Source organism: Stegostoma tigrinum, unplaced genomic scaffold (genome assembly GCF_030684315.1).
Source record: "Stegostoma tigrinum isolate sSteTig4 unplaced genomic scaffold, sSteTig4.hap1 scaffold_160, whole genome shotgun sequence".
Taxonomy (NCBI): domain Eukaryota; kingdom Metazoa; phylum Chordata; class Chondrichthyes; order Orectolobiformes; family Stegostomatidae; genus Stegostoma; species Stegostoma tigrinum.
The window spans coordinates 363,440-381,106 of record NW_026728101.1 but is presented as its reverse complement, the minus strand read 5'-3'; the positions used below and the strand labels follow the sequence as shown (position 1 = coordinate 381,106).

The window sequence follows — 17,667 nt, the reverse complement described above, 5'->3', positions numbered from 1 at the left end:
CATTTCCAACAGTCACTGCATCGCATTTCACTCAGTCACTGCATCGCATTTCACTCAGTCACTGCATCCCCTTTCACTCAGTGACTGCAACACATTTCACTCAGTGACTGCAACACATTTCACTCAGTGACTGCAACACATTTCACTCACTGACAGCATCCCATTTCCCTCAGTCACTGCATCTCATTTCACTCAGTCACTGCATCACATTTCACTCAGTCACTGCATCACATTTCACTCAATCACTGCATCCCATGTCTCACACTCACTGCGTCCCATTTCCCACAGTCACTGCATCTCCTTTCCCTCTGTCACTGCACCCCACGTCCCTCAGTCACTGCATCCCATTTCCCTCAGTCACTGCATCCCATGTCCCTCAGTCACTGCATCCCATGTCCCTCAGTCACTCCTACCCAGTACCTCAGTCACTGCACCGCATTTCCCTCAGTTACTGCGTCACATTTCCATCAGACACTGCAGCTCATGTCACTCTGTCACTGCATCCCATGTCCCTCAGTCACTGCATCCCATTTCCCTCAGTCACTGCATCCCATGTCCCTCAGTCACTGCATCCCATTTCCCTCAGTCACTGCATCCCATTTCCCTCAGTCACTGCATCCCATGTCCCTCAGACACTGCATCTCATTTCACTCATTCACTGCATCCCATTTCACGCAGTCACTGCATCCCATTCCACTCAGTCACTGCATCCGATTTCACTCAGTCAGTGCGTCACATTTCACTCAGGCACTGTATCCCATTTCCCTAAGTCACTGCACCCCAAGCCCGCACGGGCACTGCCTCACTTTTAACTCAGTCACTCCTTCCCAGTACCTCAGTCACTGCATCGCATTTCACTCAGTCACTGCATCCCATTTCACTCAGTCACTGCATCCATTTCCGTCAGTCACTGCATCCCATCACCCTCAGTCGCAGCATCCCATTTCCCACAGACACTGCATTTCCTTTCCCTAAGTCAGTGCATCTCATTTCCACCAGTCACTGCATCCCATTTCACACAGCCACTGCATCCCATTTCACACAGCCACTGCATCCCATTTCACTCAATGCTTCACTTTACACTCAGTCAGAGCATCCCATTTCCATCCGTCACCGCGTCCCATTTCCTCAGTCACTGCATCTCCTTTCCACAGTCACGGCAATCCCATTTCACTCAGTCACTGCATCCCATTTCAATCAGTCACTGCATCTCCTTTCCATCAGTCACTGCGTCCCAATTCCCAGTCACTGCGTCCCATTTCCCTCAGTCAGTGCATCACATTTCCCTCAGTCACTGCATCCCATTCCCATCAGTCACTGCATCCCATTCCCCTCAGTCACTGCATCCCATTCCCCTCAGTCACTGCATCCCATTCCCCTCAGTCACTGCATCCCATTGTCCTCCGTCACTGCATCCCATTGTCCTCAGTCACTGCATCCCATTGCCCTCAGTCACTGCATCCCATTGTCCTCAGTCACTGCATCCCATTGTCCTCATTCACTGCATCCCATTTCACTCAGTCACTGCATCCCATTACCCTCAGTTACTGCATCCCATTTCACTCAGTCACTGCATCCCATTTCACTCAGTCACTGCATCCCATTACCCTCAGTCACTGCATCCCATTACCCTCAGTCACTGCATCCCATTACCTTCAGTCGCAGGATCCCAATTCCAACAGACACTGCATCCCATTTCCCTCAGTCACTGCATCGCATTTCCTTCAGTCACTGCATCCCAGTTCACTCAGTCTCGGCATCTCATTTCCCTCAGTCACTGCATCCCATTTCCCTCAGTCACTGCATCCCATTTCCCTCAGTCACTGCATCCCACGTCCCTCATTCACTGCATCCCACGTCCCTCATTCACTGCATCCCACGTCCCTCAGTCACTGCATCCCACGTCCCTCAGTCACTGCATCCCACGTCCCTCAGTCACTGCATCCCATTTCACTCAGTCACTGCATCCCATTTCCCTCAGTCAGTGCATCCCATGTCCCTCAGTCACTGCATCCCATGTCCCACAGTCACTGCATGTCAATTCACTCAGTCAGTGCGTCCCTTTTCGGTCAGGCACTGTCTCCCATTTCCCTCAGTCACTGCACCCCAAGCCCGCTCGGGCACTGATTCCCTATTAACTCAGTCACTCCTTCCCAGTACCTCTGTCACTGCATCCCATGTGCCTCAGTCAGTGCATCCCATATCCCTCAGTCAGTGCATCCCATGTCCCTCAGTCACTGCATCCCATTTCCGTCAGTCACCGCATCCCATTTCCCTCAGTCACTGCATACCATTTCCATCAGTCACTGCATCCCAGTTCACTCAGTCTTGGCATCTCATTTCCCTCAGTCACTGCATCCCATTTCCCTCAGTCACTGCATCCCATTTCACTCAGTCACTGCATCACATTTCACTCAGTCACTGCATCACATTTCACTCAGTCACTGCATCACATTTCACTCAATCACTGCATCCCATGTCCCACATTCACTGCATCCCATTTCCATCAGTCACTGTTTCCCGTATCTCTCAGACGCTGTATTCAATTTCCCACACTCACTGCATCCCATTCCCCTCAGTCACTGCATCCCATTACCCTGAGTCACAGTATGCCATTTCCCACAGTCACTGCATCCCATGTCCCTCAGTCACTGCATCCCATGTCCCTCAGTCACTGCATCCCATGTCACTCAGTCACTGCATCCCATTGTCCTCAATCACTGCATCCCATTGCCCTCAGTCACTGCATCCCATTGCCCTCAGTCACTGCATCCCATTGTCCTCAGTCGCTGCATCCCATTGTCCTCAGTCGCTGCATCCCATTGTCCTCAGTCGCTGCATCCCATTGCCCTCAGTCACTGCATCCCATTGCCCTCAGTCACTGCATCCCATTGCCCTCAGTCACTGCATCCCATTGTCCTCAGTCACTGCATCCCATTGTCCACCCTAAGGAAGACAAACCCACGTAACATATCTTGTGACTTAAAGCATACTCTATTGTTGCCCAAGGTGGAGAGCTGGATGAACACAGCAGGTCAAGCAGCATCAGAGAAGCAAGAAAGCTGATGTTTCGGAACGAGACCCTACTTCAGAAAATTGGCGCTGGAGAATCTGAGACAACAAGGTGTCGAGCCGGATGATACTGCTTGGCCTGCTGTGTTCATCCAGCTTTACACCTTCTTATCTCAGATTCTCCAGCATCTGCAGTTCCTCCTACCTCTATTGTTGCCCTTTCACTTTCCTGAACTAATATGAGCCAGTAGTTTTGTTTCGGCTCGTGTAATCTTACGCTTATTGGCCTGTACAAAATCCTGAATTAATTTTGATCGACTGACGGGAGGAGAGATGAATTTTTTAGAAATTTGTGTTTTCTACCAATTTGCAGAGGGCATCGTGGGCGATTGAAGGACAGTGTTATTATCCTCCAGGTCTGCGGACTGCATCATTACCAACTTGCCCATTTGCATACACATACAATATTCATTATGTACCAAAAAAACATAATAAACCAATACTACGTACTAAAAACAACGCTCACATATCAATGGAAATTTAAATATTTATCATAGAGTTTGAAGAATTGAATTCAATGATACAAAGCAAAAACCAGTGAAGATGAGTGCAGTTGGTCAGCACTTTTGCCACTAAGTGGAGGTTGGCAGTTTGAGGCCACCCAAGAACAAGCAAGCTCTGTCTAACTCCAAGGGCAGCACGGTGGCTCAGTGGTTAGCACTGCTGACTCACAGCGCCAGGGACCCAGGTTCGATCCCACCGTTGGACGATTTTCTGTGCGGAGTTTGTACATTCTGCCCATGCCTGCATGGGTTCCTGCTGGGTGCTCTGGTTTCCTCCCACAGTCCAAAGATGTGCAGGCTCAGTGTATGGGCCATGCCAAACTTGCCCATTGTGTTTAGGGATGTGTAGATTAGGTGTGTTAGTCATGGGAAACGTACGGTTACTGAGGAAAGGGTCGGGGGATGAGTCAGGGTGAGATGCTCTTTGGAGCCTGGCCGTGGACTTCTTGGGTCAAAAGGGGCTTGTTTCCACACCGTAGGGATTCTATGATATGGAAGTATCTTTTGAAGTGGACATTCATGGGTATGCTGTAACAGAGACCTTGAAATACTGCACAACAAATATTTGGAACTCGACTGTCAATTCAGACATAGCATCAAAAAAGGTCATGGAAGTTGTCACCGATATAAAGCAGGATTGATGAAAATCCAGCAGGAAATGGTGTCAAAAGGCACAGTATCTTTTATTCATCTCCAGTTATTTTGTCCAAGGCACTGGATGCTGGCAGGATTGAAACATTTAAGAAATGCTTCACAAATCACATATAAGGACCTGCACATCTTTGAACAATGGGAGGAAACTGCAGCACCTGGCAGAAGCCCCTCGCAGACGCGGGGAGGACGTGTCAATTCCACACAGATAGTTACCCAAGACTGGAATCTCAATTGGCTCCCCAGTGCATGAGCAGCTCTAACCACTGAGCAACTGCCTTGCCCAGAAGGGGTTTTATAAGCGCATACATTATTTCCATTAAGACAGATCCAATCCTCTATGTCCAATCAAAATAACATATTGTAGATATCATGACAACAATCATAAATGATTTTGAACAAGTAAATCAAAAAAATTGAAATAGTTTCCAAGCCTAAATACTAGATATGTTGCAGTTAAGACGAATAGCGCAACAACAAAAAGGCCATATTTTATGTGACGATCGGTAACACTTGAAAACTTGCAACAATTCGTCGCCAGTAGTGCTCTGAAGTGGCTTGATGGTGCACTCCTTCAGACACTGGAATGAAACTCCAAAGATCACAAATTCTCCTTCAATACCATGTTGTAACAGTGACTGCATCAACCTGAGTTTATGGGCCTGACTGGAAACCCACACAACATGCATAAACAAAAAAATAATCTAAGGTGACAGGAGAAAAAAATGTATGTATGCAACGTCTTTGAAAAGCAATTCTTTGTAGCGTCTGCAAGCCCATAAGGAATCTCGTTTCGCAGATTATATTCATTTGCACTGCAGGTCATGCCAGTCAGAATCAGTTTTCGTTTCATGACAGATAACTAAAATGTCCATTACAATGAACGTTGGTTGATCAGAAGATTTTAAGTAAGGACTATGTCTTGTGTGAGCTGACGGCATTAGGGGATGGAGAAGGTACATACACTGCTGGCATCTTGACACCATTGAATGAGCAAGCGTGGACGCAAAGGTTGTAACAGGTAACAATTGTACAGGCAATATCTTTTGAGCTCCTTCCGAGCAGGCCTGTAATACTCTAAAGCTGTGCCAGACCCTCACTTCCTCCACCTTACGTACGCTGCCTTTTCTTTTTGACAAGAAGCACCTCTGTACCCGTCATCCAAGGCTCCTGAATCTTACCCCTTCTTATCTGTCTCAGAGGAACAAATTTATACATCACTCGCAACAACTGCTCCTTGAACAGCCTCCACATGTCTGCTGCGCCCTTTCTGTGGAACAATTGCTCCCAATCTGTACTTCCCAACTCCTGTCTGACAGCATCATAGTTTCCTTGACCCCAGTGAAATATCTTCCCCTGGTAACTGCTCCTTTCACTTTCCATGGCTATGGTAAATGTGAGGCTCTTGCGGTCACTGTCGCCCAAGTGTTCTCCCACCACGAGATCTGACACCTGTCCTGGCTCATCGCCGAGCACCAAATCCAAAATGGCCTCCCCCCTCGGCCTGTCCACATACTGAGTCAGGAAACCCTCCTGAACACACCTGACAAAAACGGCTCCATCCAAACCATCTGTACTCAGGAGGTTTCAATCTATATTGGGAAAGTTGAAGTCACCCATAACAACAACCCTGATACGTTTGCACTTTTCAACAATCTGCCGGCCAATGAGTTCTTCGATCTCCCAACCGCTATTTGGGGTCTGTAGAAAACCCCCAGTGAAGTGACTGCTGCCTTGCTGTTCCGAACGTCCACCCACACTGGCTCAGTCGACAAACCTTCCTTGGCAACCTCAGCCCATACCACCACAGTAGATAAGTCCTCAAAGGTTCTTTCAGCCGCCGTTATACTGTCCTTGACCAACAAAGCCACACCTCCCCCTCTTTTACCACCTTCCCAGACCTTAATGAAAGATCTAAACACGAGAACCTGCAACATCCATTCCTGACCCTCCTCTATCCATGCCTCCGAAATGGCCACAACATCAAAGTCCCAGGTACCTATCCAAGCTGCAACCTCACCTACATTATTCCGGATACTCCCGGCATTAAAGTCGTCACACTTCAATCCAGCTTGCTGTCTGCCAGCACACTCCTGTGACAGTGAGGTCCTGACCATGTCCTCCCTACGCTCATCCTCCTGTGTACTGGGACTACACCTCAGTTTCCCATCCCCCTTCTGAGCTCGTTTAAATCCAACCAAATGGCACTAGCCAATTTCCCACCCAGGATATTCGTGCCCCTCTCATTCAAGTGGAGACCGTCCTGTTTGTACAGGTCCCACCTTCCCCAGAACGAGCCCCAATTGTCCATGTACCTGAAGCACTCGCACCTGCACCATCCCTGCAGCCACGTCTTCAGCTGAAATCTCTCCCTGTTCTTTGCCTCGCTATCACGTGGTACGGGTGACAAACCAGAGATGACCACTCTGCTTGTTCTAGCTCTCGGCTTCCACCCTAGCTCCCTCAAATCCTGCCTGACATCCCTATCCCTCTTTCTACACATGCCGTTGGTGCCTATGTATATCACGACTTGGGGCTGGTCAGCCTCTCCCCTCAGGACCCTAAACACACGACCCGAGACATCACAGACCCTGGCACCTGGTCGGCAACACACCAATCGTGAGTCTCTTTCGTTCCCGGCAAATCTTCTATCAGTCCCTCTAACTATTGAGTCCCCAATGACTATCACTCTCTTCCTATCCCCGCTCCCCTTCTGTGCAAGAGGGACAGACTCTGTGCCAGAGACCTGCACCCTACTGCATACCCACTGCCAACTCGTCCCCCGGAACAGTATCCAAAATGGTATAGTTGTTTTTCAGGGGAGCTACCGCAGGGGATTTCAGGGGAACGACCACAGGGGAAGGTTGGTCAAGCTACACCGGGTAAATGTGCATTTTTGGCTGAAGAAACATGTGTTTCAATGTGAGCTAATGGAAGAAGCCATGGAGTCAAAGCTAAACATTTCGACAATAAGACAACCATTCTTAAAAGCAGCATACAGCGTGAAAAAGAAATGAGCTGCTTTGATATCCACTTAAAATTTATGTGGAATATCAGATGGAATTTTCTTATTGACTCCATTGTGCAATCATGTCGAGCTAAAAATGTTAACTGCATTAATTAATACTAACCAGAAATGGACTTTGTTGTAAATGGTTTGACGGTTTTCTGTATCTGGAACATCCCTTCTCCTTCTCCAACGAAGATCGTACCAACCTATGGTACCAAACTGTGAGTCAAACGGATGGGACACGTAATCTTTAAATTTCTCATCAAAACAGTCTAATCGTATGGTTCTGTGCAATAAAAGAGAAAGAATAAACATGTTTCCAACAATTTTGCTGATGTTTATGAACAGAATGCTCAAATTCAAAAAGTTTGGGCTGGCATGTCTGCTTCCTCCAGCCTGTTTAAACTGTTCCATTCAATGTGAAATTTGTCATAAGTTTTAGCACACAGGTCTATGTGATCTGCGCCACCACCTTCTCTTAGTCATACATGCTTTCCCCCTCTTCCTGTAATACATTCCTTGAAGTGTTCAATGAGATTTTGATTTTAAATCTTATCGTCATATTCTTTTGATTCTCAAGCATCAATGAATCTGATGTTGCCGCCATTCCATACAGTGCACAGCACGTCAAACAGGAGTCTTACTCTTGCCATGAGCACTGAGGTAGTATGGGGTCACAACTGTCTCATAGTTCAGAATGAAATTCTACATATAGGGCTATGAAGAGTCATGCAGTTAATTTTATTTGATATGCTATTTCTTTTCTTCACAAATATGCTGGATTTAAAGTGATCTTCACCCTCATTTAAAATGAATTCAATATCCAACCATCTGTAAAACTAGCATATCCAAATTTTAATTTGAGTTCAGTGTTACACAAATATATGACTTTTTTAAAAATTATGTTCGAGTCAACATTAACATTAATTCCCTGACAACGGGTGAACTTACTTTTAAACTCCAATTTTCCTTCGGTATTAATGGAGAGGTGAGCCTTTTTGCAAGCACCGAAAGGCTGGACCAGTTTATGCTAAAACTTACGGAACTGTAAGTTTCACAAATATGTTCCTATTAAACACTCATTCCTATTGAAGCAGTATGAAGCTAAATTCATTCAACTGGACAGCAAAAACGGTCAAGATTTTAAAAGCAAGCAACTATTTTGAAGTCACTCTTCGAACTAAATTCCATCTTGGTGTGTGAGAGTCCATAGGTTCCTCACTCTCAACGAACCATTCAACTGTCATGCAATTACTGAAACACACAGACAAAAAACATCAATGTTAACAGTCACTAAGATTTTGAGAGTGATTTGGAATTCGTACTCAATACCCCCTGGGGAAAATCTGTTCCAATCTGGATAGTACTCACTTATCACCATCCCACCTACCTTCCCTACCACCTCCTCCCCCTCAAAACTATTTGTTTCTGAGCTCCCTTCCACCCTCCATTTCTCAGGAAGGGTCCTGACCCAAAACCTCAACTTTCCTCAGCCTCTGATGCTGCCTGCCCTGCTGTGTTCCTCCAGCTCCACAATGTGTTATCTCAGACACCAACATTGGCAGTTCTTACTATCTGGATAACTCATTCTCACCTTGTCACAAGTGATTTATACTCATTATCTTTTCAGATGACGCATGTACATGTATATACATAAATATACATATTGCACTTTTATGCCTGAACCACTAACCGAGAGGATATTTTAAAAGAGTCTCTTCATATCTGCATGAAAGAGAAATCATCAAGGTCATAACTTTCATTTTAGGAATAACTCGAACATTCAAAGTACTCACAGTCAGTGTCCCATTTCCTTGACCAGTCAATTTGATGTGAATCTTTCTTCCAAGTGGAAACTATAACAGCAATTATATTTGAGAGTCAAACACTTCATTGCATCACCAATATTTCCTTGTCTGTTTGAAACATAAGATAATGAAATAATCATGGACAGATTGGCCAACAGTGTAATTTAATGTGTGTTATGGCAACTCAAAATCACAACCATTGAAGTGATCTTTAAAAAGCTACTGTCATACAACAGAGCACTTTTTGAGATGCAGTGATGAACATACTTCCTGAGATGCAAATAATATATGCCAAATTAATTCCAAAGAATACCTTTACAATTAAAAAGAAGCTAAAAATCTCTTTACATTGCGAAGCTTGTCAGATTGCTATTAGTCAATGGAAATCGTTCAGAACAATTATTTATTCCCAGATGAAAAGGAAGTGTATACATTTCATGACAACAAAATGTGAGGCTGGATGAACACAGCAGGCCAAGCAGCATCTCAGGAGCACTTTTGTCCTCCTGAGATGCTGCTTGGCCTGCTGTGTTCATCCAGCCTCACATTTTGTTGTCTTGGATTCTCCAGCATCTGCAGTTCCCATTATCTCGTATACATTTCATTTTCACATCTTATCCAAGAGAGAAAAAAAAACACCTTCATGAATGCATTGTCAAACAAGAAGACTCACAAAAAAAGCCATTTGGCCCATTGAATATTCCTCCATCATTCGGTGAGATCATGGTTGATCTCATTAAATGTATCATGACACAGCATTTACACCAAACCCTCCTTATAGCTAATACATTCCGATTCAAGTAACATCCTGGTAAATCTCTGTTTCTGGGCCATGCCTTGTCTTTCTAAATATTTTTTCAGTCATCTGCAAATTTAGCCACAGCACGTGCACCGCTTTCCTCCAAGTCATTAATAAACAAGCACAAGAGCTTTGGTTCCTTCAGCGCGTTCCTTCATTTGGTTCCTTCATTTCTTACTGACAAGCCAACCCTGGCATCTCTGTCCATTTGTATCGGAGATAATGGGAACTGCAGATGCTTCAGAATCCAAGATAACAAAGTGTGGATCTGGATGAACACAGCAGGATGAACACACAGAAGTAGAAGGGTCTCGGCACAAAATGTCAGCTTTTACGCTCCTGAGATGCTGCTTGGCCTGCTGTGCTCATCCAGCTCCACACTTTGTTATCTCTGTTCATTTGCCTGTTCTTTCTATCGGACATGAATCATTGGCTATTTCGTTCCCAATACTTATCCCCTAACAACCACCTCTCTGTGATACCCAGAGTGATGTATCTGTCAATTTCAATCTGCACCACAAACTCATTCACTTTGTTTCATACACTCCCTGCAATTCAATACAAGATCTTCAGTCTGGCATTTACAGCCACCCTTCTTATCTGCTGCAGCTGAAGTGAGACTCCTGACCATTTCCAAACTTTTTGTCCTATTACTTGCTCTGGAAACTTTGCTGAGCACTTACCAGCTTCTAACTTTTTCCACAATTTTCCATGCAACTGAGCTCACCCACTCCACACTTTTTATTTTAACGCCCTAGCCCCAGACCTAGCTCTGTATTTTGCGAGGATACTTGTCCCAATATGATTCTCGTCGAGCCTATAACACCAGAACGACTCCCTCCTTCCCCATACCGATGCCAATGTCCCATGAATTCAAACACATTTCTGCCATGCCACCATTTGAACAATGTACATCTATAATTATGTTCACACCGTGCCAAATTGCTCAGATAATAATCCAGAGATTATTACCATTCTGGTTCTGCTTTCTCACCTCAGCACCTCAGTGCTCATAATCCCTCAGGAGAACCTCTTTCCTCTTTCTTCCATATCAATGGTACCTGTGTGGACCATGATAGCTGGATTTCTACTCCTCCCACTTCAAGTTCCTTTGTAGCCGAGATGGAATCTCCTGAACCTGGGCACCAGGCAGGCAACACTACTTTCGAGGCTCTCGATCCTGGTCACAACGAACAGTGTTCATTCCCCTAACTATACTACCTCTGATTATAACTACATTTCACTTTTTATTCCCTCTTCAATGTCCCCCTGTACCACAGTGCTACAGTCAGTTTACTCATCTTCCCTATACCCTGCACTCTCATCCACACAGGAAGAAAGAATCTCAAACCTGTTAGATAAGATCAAAGGCCAAGGTTCCTTCTGCACGACATCCTGAAACCTTCCACCTGCCCTGTTCTTTGTCATTGGCCACTGACCAAGTTTCAGCTAGTTAATCTAAGGTGTGTGACTGCCTCCTGAAGCACAGCATTCCCCAGTAACTGTCCCCCACATGATTTGTTGATTGGTAAAAACTGAGATTCCAGTTCATCAACCCTAAGCTGGAGTATGGGGCCTGACCACTCGCCCGTCATGTAGGTACAAATCATCATCTGGCCTGGCATCTCCATTTCAATTACTTCGCTCTTAATTTGATTTGAAAACATTCTGGTCTTTTAGTTTGTAGCCTGTAAATATTTCTCCAATTTACTTTCAATCTGAAAGCTACCGATAATAGATTCTTAAACCAGTAGCGATCACCAACCAATGAACCTGGTTCACCCTCTCGGTCCCTGATTCTGGCTTCAATTCACCCTGTCTCAAAAAAAATGCTTATGAACTATAAGGCAAAAAAAGCAAGCAAATGGCACCTGTTACCCTCTGCACTGACTTACCGGATTGCCACCAAGTTCCCCAAAATATATATTCACTAGATGCATTTCACTCGAGATGTGATCTCTCCTTCCAGAACGTGCAAAGTATACTGATCCATAGCAATATACTACCTTCAAAACCTCAGCTCTTAGCTTATTACTTTTGAGTACATTCTCAATGCTTTCTCCAAGTCCAAACACAACACATTTACTGGTTTTCCTCTATTAATTCTCCTCCCAAAACTTCGTCCAAAAACCCAAACAAATTAGCCAGACATAATTTCTCTTTCATCAGGCTATGGTGATTCTGTTTGATTAGATTCTGATTTTTCCAAATGTTCTGCTACTATTTTCTTCATAGTTGATTGCCACATATTTCCAACAATAGATGTTAGGCTGGTTCGGTTGTAGTTATCTTCTTTTTGCCTCTCTCCTTTTTCAATAGGGACGTCACATCAGCAGTTTTCCAGCCCTCAGATGCTTCTCTGGAATCTAAACCTTTTTGGGAAATTACAGTCAAAGCAGACACCGACTCTGAAGCTCATTGTTTAGAATCTTAGAAAGTAAACCATCACGGCAAAGAGTCCAATCTGCTTTCACTCCATTAGATTGTCTACTGCTACTTTTCTCATGGTAGTGATGGTGTGGTAGTGATGTGTTTAATTCCTCCCTGTGTTCTTTAGTAATAAGGGGATCCTTGAAGTATCTTCCACTGTAAAGACTACCCTTTTCTCATTATCACTGATAATGGGAACTGCAGATGCTGGAGAATCCAAGATAACAAAGTGTGAAGCTGGATGAACACAGCAGGCCAAGCAGCATCTCAGGAGCACAAAAGCTGACGTTTCAGGCCTCGACCCTTTTCTCATTATCATTGTTTCTTGATTTAAAAATTAACCTGGCCGTTACAGCCTAGCATATGATTAATGGCATTACCTCTAAAACCTTCTTGGCTAAAGTGTTCAATAAATTGCTGCAACCTGAAAGAAGTAATTCTTCCCTGAATTAGTAGGCAACCAATTTGAAAATGTGGCCTCTGGTCGTAAACTCTTTCACAAATGGGATTAATCTCTACGGATATACACTATCAAGCCTCTTAAGAATCTTAAATGGCGAAAACATAAGATTGTTTTCAATCTTAAAAACGCCAATGAACGTAGTCCCTGCCTGCCCAACTTTCCTAAGCATAGCAATCCCCTCCGCCATTTCCGAAATCAACCCAGTCAACATGAGGTGTACGGCCTCCGCAGCATTCGCTCTGTGGCTGTACATGACTTGTCAGTTACCATCTTGCTGCTACAACTCTACTTCTATTAACGATGCAGTCCTCTGTCCATCCGAACATACTACCGTTGAACACACGGGCTCTTTTCCTTCGAGACACCTTACGAGCTGTACCTTATCAAATGCTTTGTTGAAATCTCAATGTACGACATCAACTGGTGGTCCTTCATCAGTAATGTTTGTTTCCTTCTCAAAGCACTGTAGCAAGTTTGTCAAGTATTATTTCCCCGTTATGAAAGGATGTTCACTCTGTAGGATGTTATAGCACACTCAGTACCCTGTTATTTCATCTTTCATTGCCGGCATGAACATCTACCCAGGTTGACCTAAATTGGCAATACTTGCTTACTATTTTGTCCAAGTATCTTTGTAATAATGGTGTTATGTTCACCATCTTTCAATCCTCTGCGAATTTTCCACAATCTAAGGATTCTTGGAACATTATCATCAGTGCCTCCATTGTATCTGTCGCTGCGCTGTTCAACATGAGAGGATACAACTCATCACACACCTTGGATATTTTCTCTACTGATTGGAGTCATGTTTGGAATTCTGTGCAGTGACATTCACTTTTAACAGTTTGCTAAATACTACCAGGAACAGAAATTGTCATCCAGCTGCAACTAAACTAAAGCTTTCAGCACAGAAGGAAGTGTTTCAATTCATTATGAACCCAATAACTCCTGAAAAGGGCAATACAATTTGCCTCAGTCCATAAATGTTCTTCCTCCAACATCCTGAGATGCATCATCTGTATTTCTTCAAATTTACCACAGATTCTGTTTCAATCATCCTTTCAGCAATACGCATGACAACAATTCGGCATTTTTAGTCCCCCTGTAGCCTCCGTTGCACATGTGCATTGTTAGATGATTATTTATTTGCGTGCCTGCTTTTTTGCTCGAATGGATAAAGGTAAATTTCTGTTCTTTTGTCATCAGAGCTATTGCCTCCTCACTCTCATCTTCCTTGTTTTATCCTGTGCTGGAATATTTAATTTGTTGACATATCTGAAATATGTTGTTGAATGGATCGGGTTTTGTAACATTGCATTCCCCATAAACCACCTACCGATGCTGTTGCTTGTTCTCACAGTTATTATCTTGCAGAGTGGAACATGCAGTTTGAAAGCAATGGAACATTATCGATGAAGAAGTTGATGCATAAATTGCTGCGATCTTCCAAACTACAAACTCACCTTCAATTCTTTCTCGGTCAGAGCATTATGCCGGCGCAAATGAATCGTGTTCTCAATGGGACTTCCAAAACCATGGAATTGAATTTTCATATTGATTTCTTCTTCCCTCTTCAGAAATGCAAAGTAGTATCGTGATGAAGCTTCCAAGGCGATGATTGTGTCCTTCAATGAACGGAAAAGTGACTTTTAGATTCACGGAAATATTTCACTACTTCTATAGACATGAAAGGCAAACATTCTCCCTGCATATGACCCAGTCTCATTTTATCGTATCTTTCTGATTTTACATGCCACGGGATAATCATTGCAGTGTAACAGAAATGTTGATCATGGAAATTTATCACTGTTTTCATAAATAATGGCAAATTTTCAACATCTTGCAATTGTATGAAGGCTCAGTCTCATCACACCTCGCCTGCTGCACAAAGACATTCTTACACTGCTTTCAATGTTCGGGCTGAAACAAAACACAATCATGACACAAATGCATCAACACACCACTTTCAACAGGATCTGATATCCTTGCCAGGCACTGGAGGGGTTGCGGAGACTGGTGAGTGGATAAAGTCATTCCTCTGTTCAAGCAGGAAAACAGGGACTTTCCAGGAAACTACAGACTGGTGAGTGTCTCATGTCTCAAAAGTATGGGCTAATAAGGGACAGCCAGCATGGTATTATGCAAGGCAGGTTATGTCTTACCAAGTCAGTTGAAGTTTTCACGGAGGTGTCAAGGGTGATCAATTCGGATCGAACAGTTGATAACATATACATGGATTTTACGAAGGTTTTCAATAAGGTCCCTCATGGTATGCTCATCCAGAAGATTAAGATCCATGAGATCCATGGTGACTTGGCCTGCCCATATAAGGCAGACGGTAGCGGTGGAAGGCTGACAAAGATAACACAGTATAGGGCTGGAGGAACACAGCAGGCCAGGCAGCATCAACAATGTCAGCTTTCCTGTTCCTCTGATGCTGCCTGACCTGCTGCGTTCCTCCAGCTCCACACTTGGTTAACTCTGATTCCAGCATCTGCAGTTCTTGCCGTCTCAGTGGTGGAAAGCTGTTTTTCTGGCTGCAGCTCAGTGACGAGTGGTGTTCCGCATCGATGTGATTTCTGCTGTTTGTGATATGTGTAAATGACTTGGTTGCAAATGCAGATGGGGGATCACTAAGTTTGCAGATGATATAAGGACCAGTGGACTTGTGGACAGCATGGAAGGTTGTCAAAGGACACAGCAAGATACAGACCAATTGCAAACACGAGCGGAGAAATGGCCGATGGAATTTAATCTGGGCAGGCATGAGGTGTTGCATTTTAGGAGACCAAGTGTTAAGGAAAGGGATACACAGTTAATGGCAGGACCCCAAACAGCAGTGATGTCCAGAGGGATCTTGGGGTCCTAGACCATAACTCCCTGACAGTAGCCACACAAGTAGATAGGGTGGTCAAGAAGGCATATCGCATGCTTGCCTTTATTCAGAGGGGAACTCAGTGCAAGAGTCAGGATGTCACATTGCAGCTTTACAAGACTTTGGTGAGACTACACAGAGTATTGCATTCAATTCTGGCCACCACATTACACTAAGGACGTGCAGGCTTTGGACAGGGTGCAGAAGAGATTTACCAGCATGCTGACTGGAATAGAGGGTATGAACGAGAGGGAGAAGCTGGAAAAACTCTTCATTTTCTCTGGAGCAGTAGAAGCTGAGGGCAGGCTTGATAGAAGTCTATAAAATTAGGAGATACATAAATACAGCTAACGGTCAGAAAATTTCTCCCCCCGAGTTGAAGTGTCCACTATTAGGGGGCATGCATTTAAGCTGAGAGGGGGGAAGTTCAAGAGATGTGAGGGGCAAATATTTCACACTGAGCATGTTAAAAGTGTGGAATACAGTGCCCGGGGTGGTAGTGGATGCAGATACGATGAAAGCATTTAAAAGGGACTTTTAGTTCAGTACGCGAATAGGTAAGGAATGGAGGACTATGGATCAAGGACAGGCAGAAGGGATTATTTCATTTGTTGTCATGTTTGGCCCAACATGGTGGGCCAAAGGGCACATTCCTGTTGCTGTCGTGTTCCAAGTTTTATGCTCACTTGTATCATGATTACAAAAAGTAGGATTGGGAAGAATTTTTGAGAAGCGTTTGCGAACATTATTTCATGTAAGGACAAACGGGATAAGGATCAGGTGACACAGCACAAACAGATTTTGGAGCCCATGATGAATCATACGGACCTCACAAGCACCAATGATCAGAGGGATCTCAGGATCTTGATGTGCATGCCTGTTGATCCCCCAATGTAATGGACCAGGTCGTTGAAGTGGTTTGGAAGGCACATTGGATACTTGTCTTTATTAGACTTAATATTAAGTGATAGAGTTTCAGAATAGGCAGGGTATGTACAAAATGTTGGTTAGGCCCAACAGTGAAGTCAACGGTGAGAAAATACAGTGAGACTTGGACTACGATCAGGCTTGGCCTGATGAAGGTTAAGTTACATTTGCGCCACACAAGTGCTAAGCAGCAATCAGCTCCAACAAGAGAGAATATGACCACATCAAAAAAATTCCATGTCCTTAACCTCACATCATCCTTACATTTATTTTTTTTTTAAACGTGCAAGTGCTATCCAAGCCATGCAAGGCTATGGGCCAGGTGTTGGAAATGAGGTTAGAACAATTCAGTGCTTGTCCTTGACTGTCACAGAATCCGTGAGCTTAAGAATGTATTTCTCCTGTATTGTAGACGACTCAGGTGCTTGGCTATCCACGAAACCAAGGTTAACACTGATCTAAAACTAAACTGGGTCAGTTATACAATCAGCAGTAGCCAGGTCCATGGTACAAACCACCCTGCTGTGGGACAGGGTCAGGCAAATCCAAGTGAGCGAACGTGGTTGGAGACTCATTCGTTGGGGGCATAGATTCTGTAGCCACATTTGAGACACCAGGGCTGCGTGTTGCATCCCTGCTGCCAAGGTCAAGGGCATCTCTGATTGGGTGCCAGAAATTCTTAAGGGGGAGGGTGAGCAGCCAGAGGCCACTGTGCACGTTGGTACCAATGACATAGGCAGAAAGAGGGATGACATCCTGCGGACTGTGTACAAGGAGTTAGCAAAGAGGCTGAAAGGCAGGACCGAGAGGGTAATAATTTATGGGTTACCACGAGTGCCACATGTTAGTGAGTTAAGTCAGAGAAAGATAGGTGAGATGAAAATGCATGGTTAAGGAGCTGGCACAGGGGGCTGGATTTCCGGTTCATGGATAATTGGGACCATTTCTGAGCAAGGGGTGACCTGTGTAAGAGGGATGGGAGGCAAGACGCTGTGAGCGGGTCAGGGCTGCGGGGGCCGGTCCCTGTGAGCGGGTCAGGGCTGCGGGGGCTGGTCCCTGTGAGCGGGTCAGGGCTGCGGGGGGCCGGTCCCTGTGAGCGGGTCAGGGCTGCGGGGGCCGGTCCCTGTGA

General features: G+C 44.8%; 1 long non-coding RNA gene across 1 annotated transcript in view; it reads right to left on the bottom strand.

The window, feature by feature from the left end:
• Window positions 1-9,039: 9,039 nt before the first annotated feature.
• Window positions 9,040-17,667, bottom strand: part of LOC132207802 (uncharacterized) — a 128,099-nt gene continuing 119,471 nt past the window's right edge. Inside the window, exons 3-4 of the long non-coding RNA XR_009443841.1 lie at window positions 14,200-14,361; window positions 9,040-9,092 (exon numbers count right to left, since the gene is read on the bottom strand). This is a non-coding gene — a long non-coding RNA (uncharacterized LOC132207802). The remainder of the gene's footprint in view (window positions 9,093-14,199; window positions 14,362-17,667) is intronic.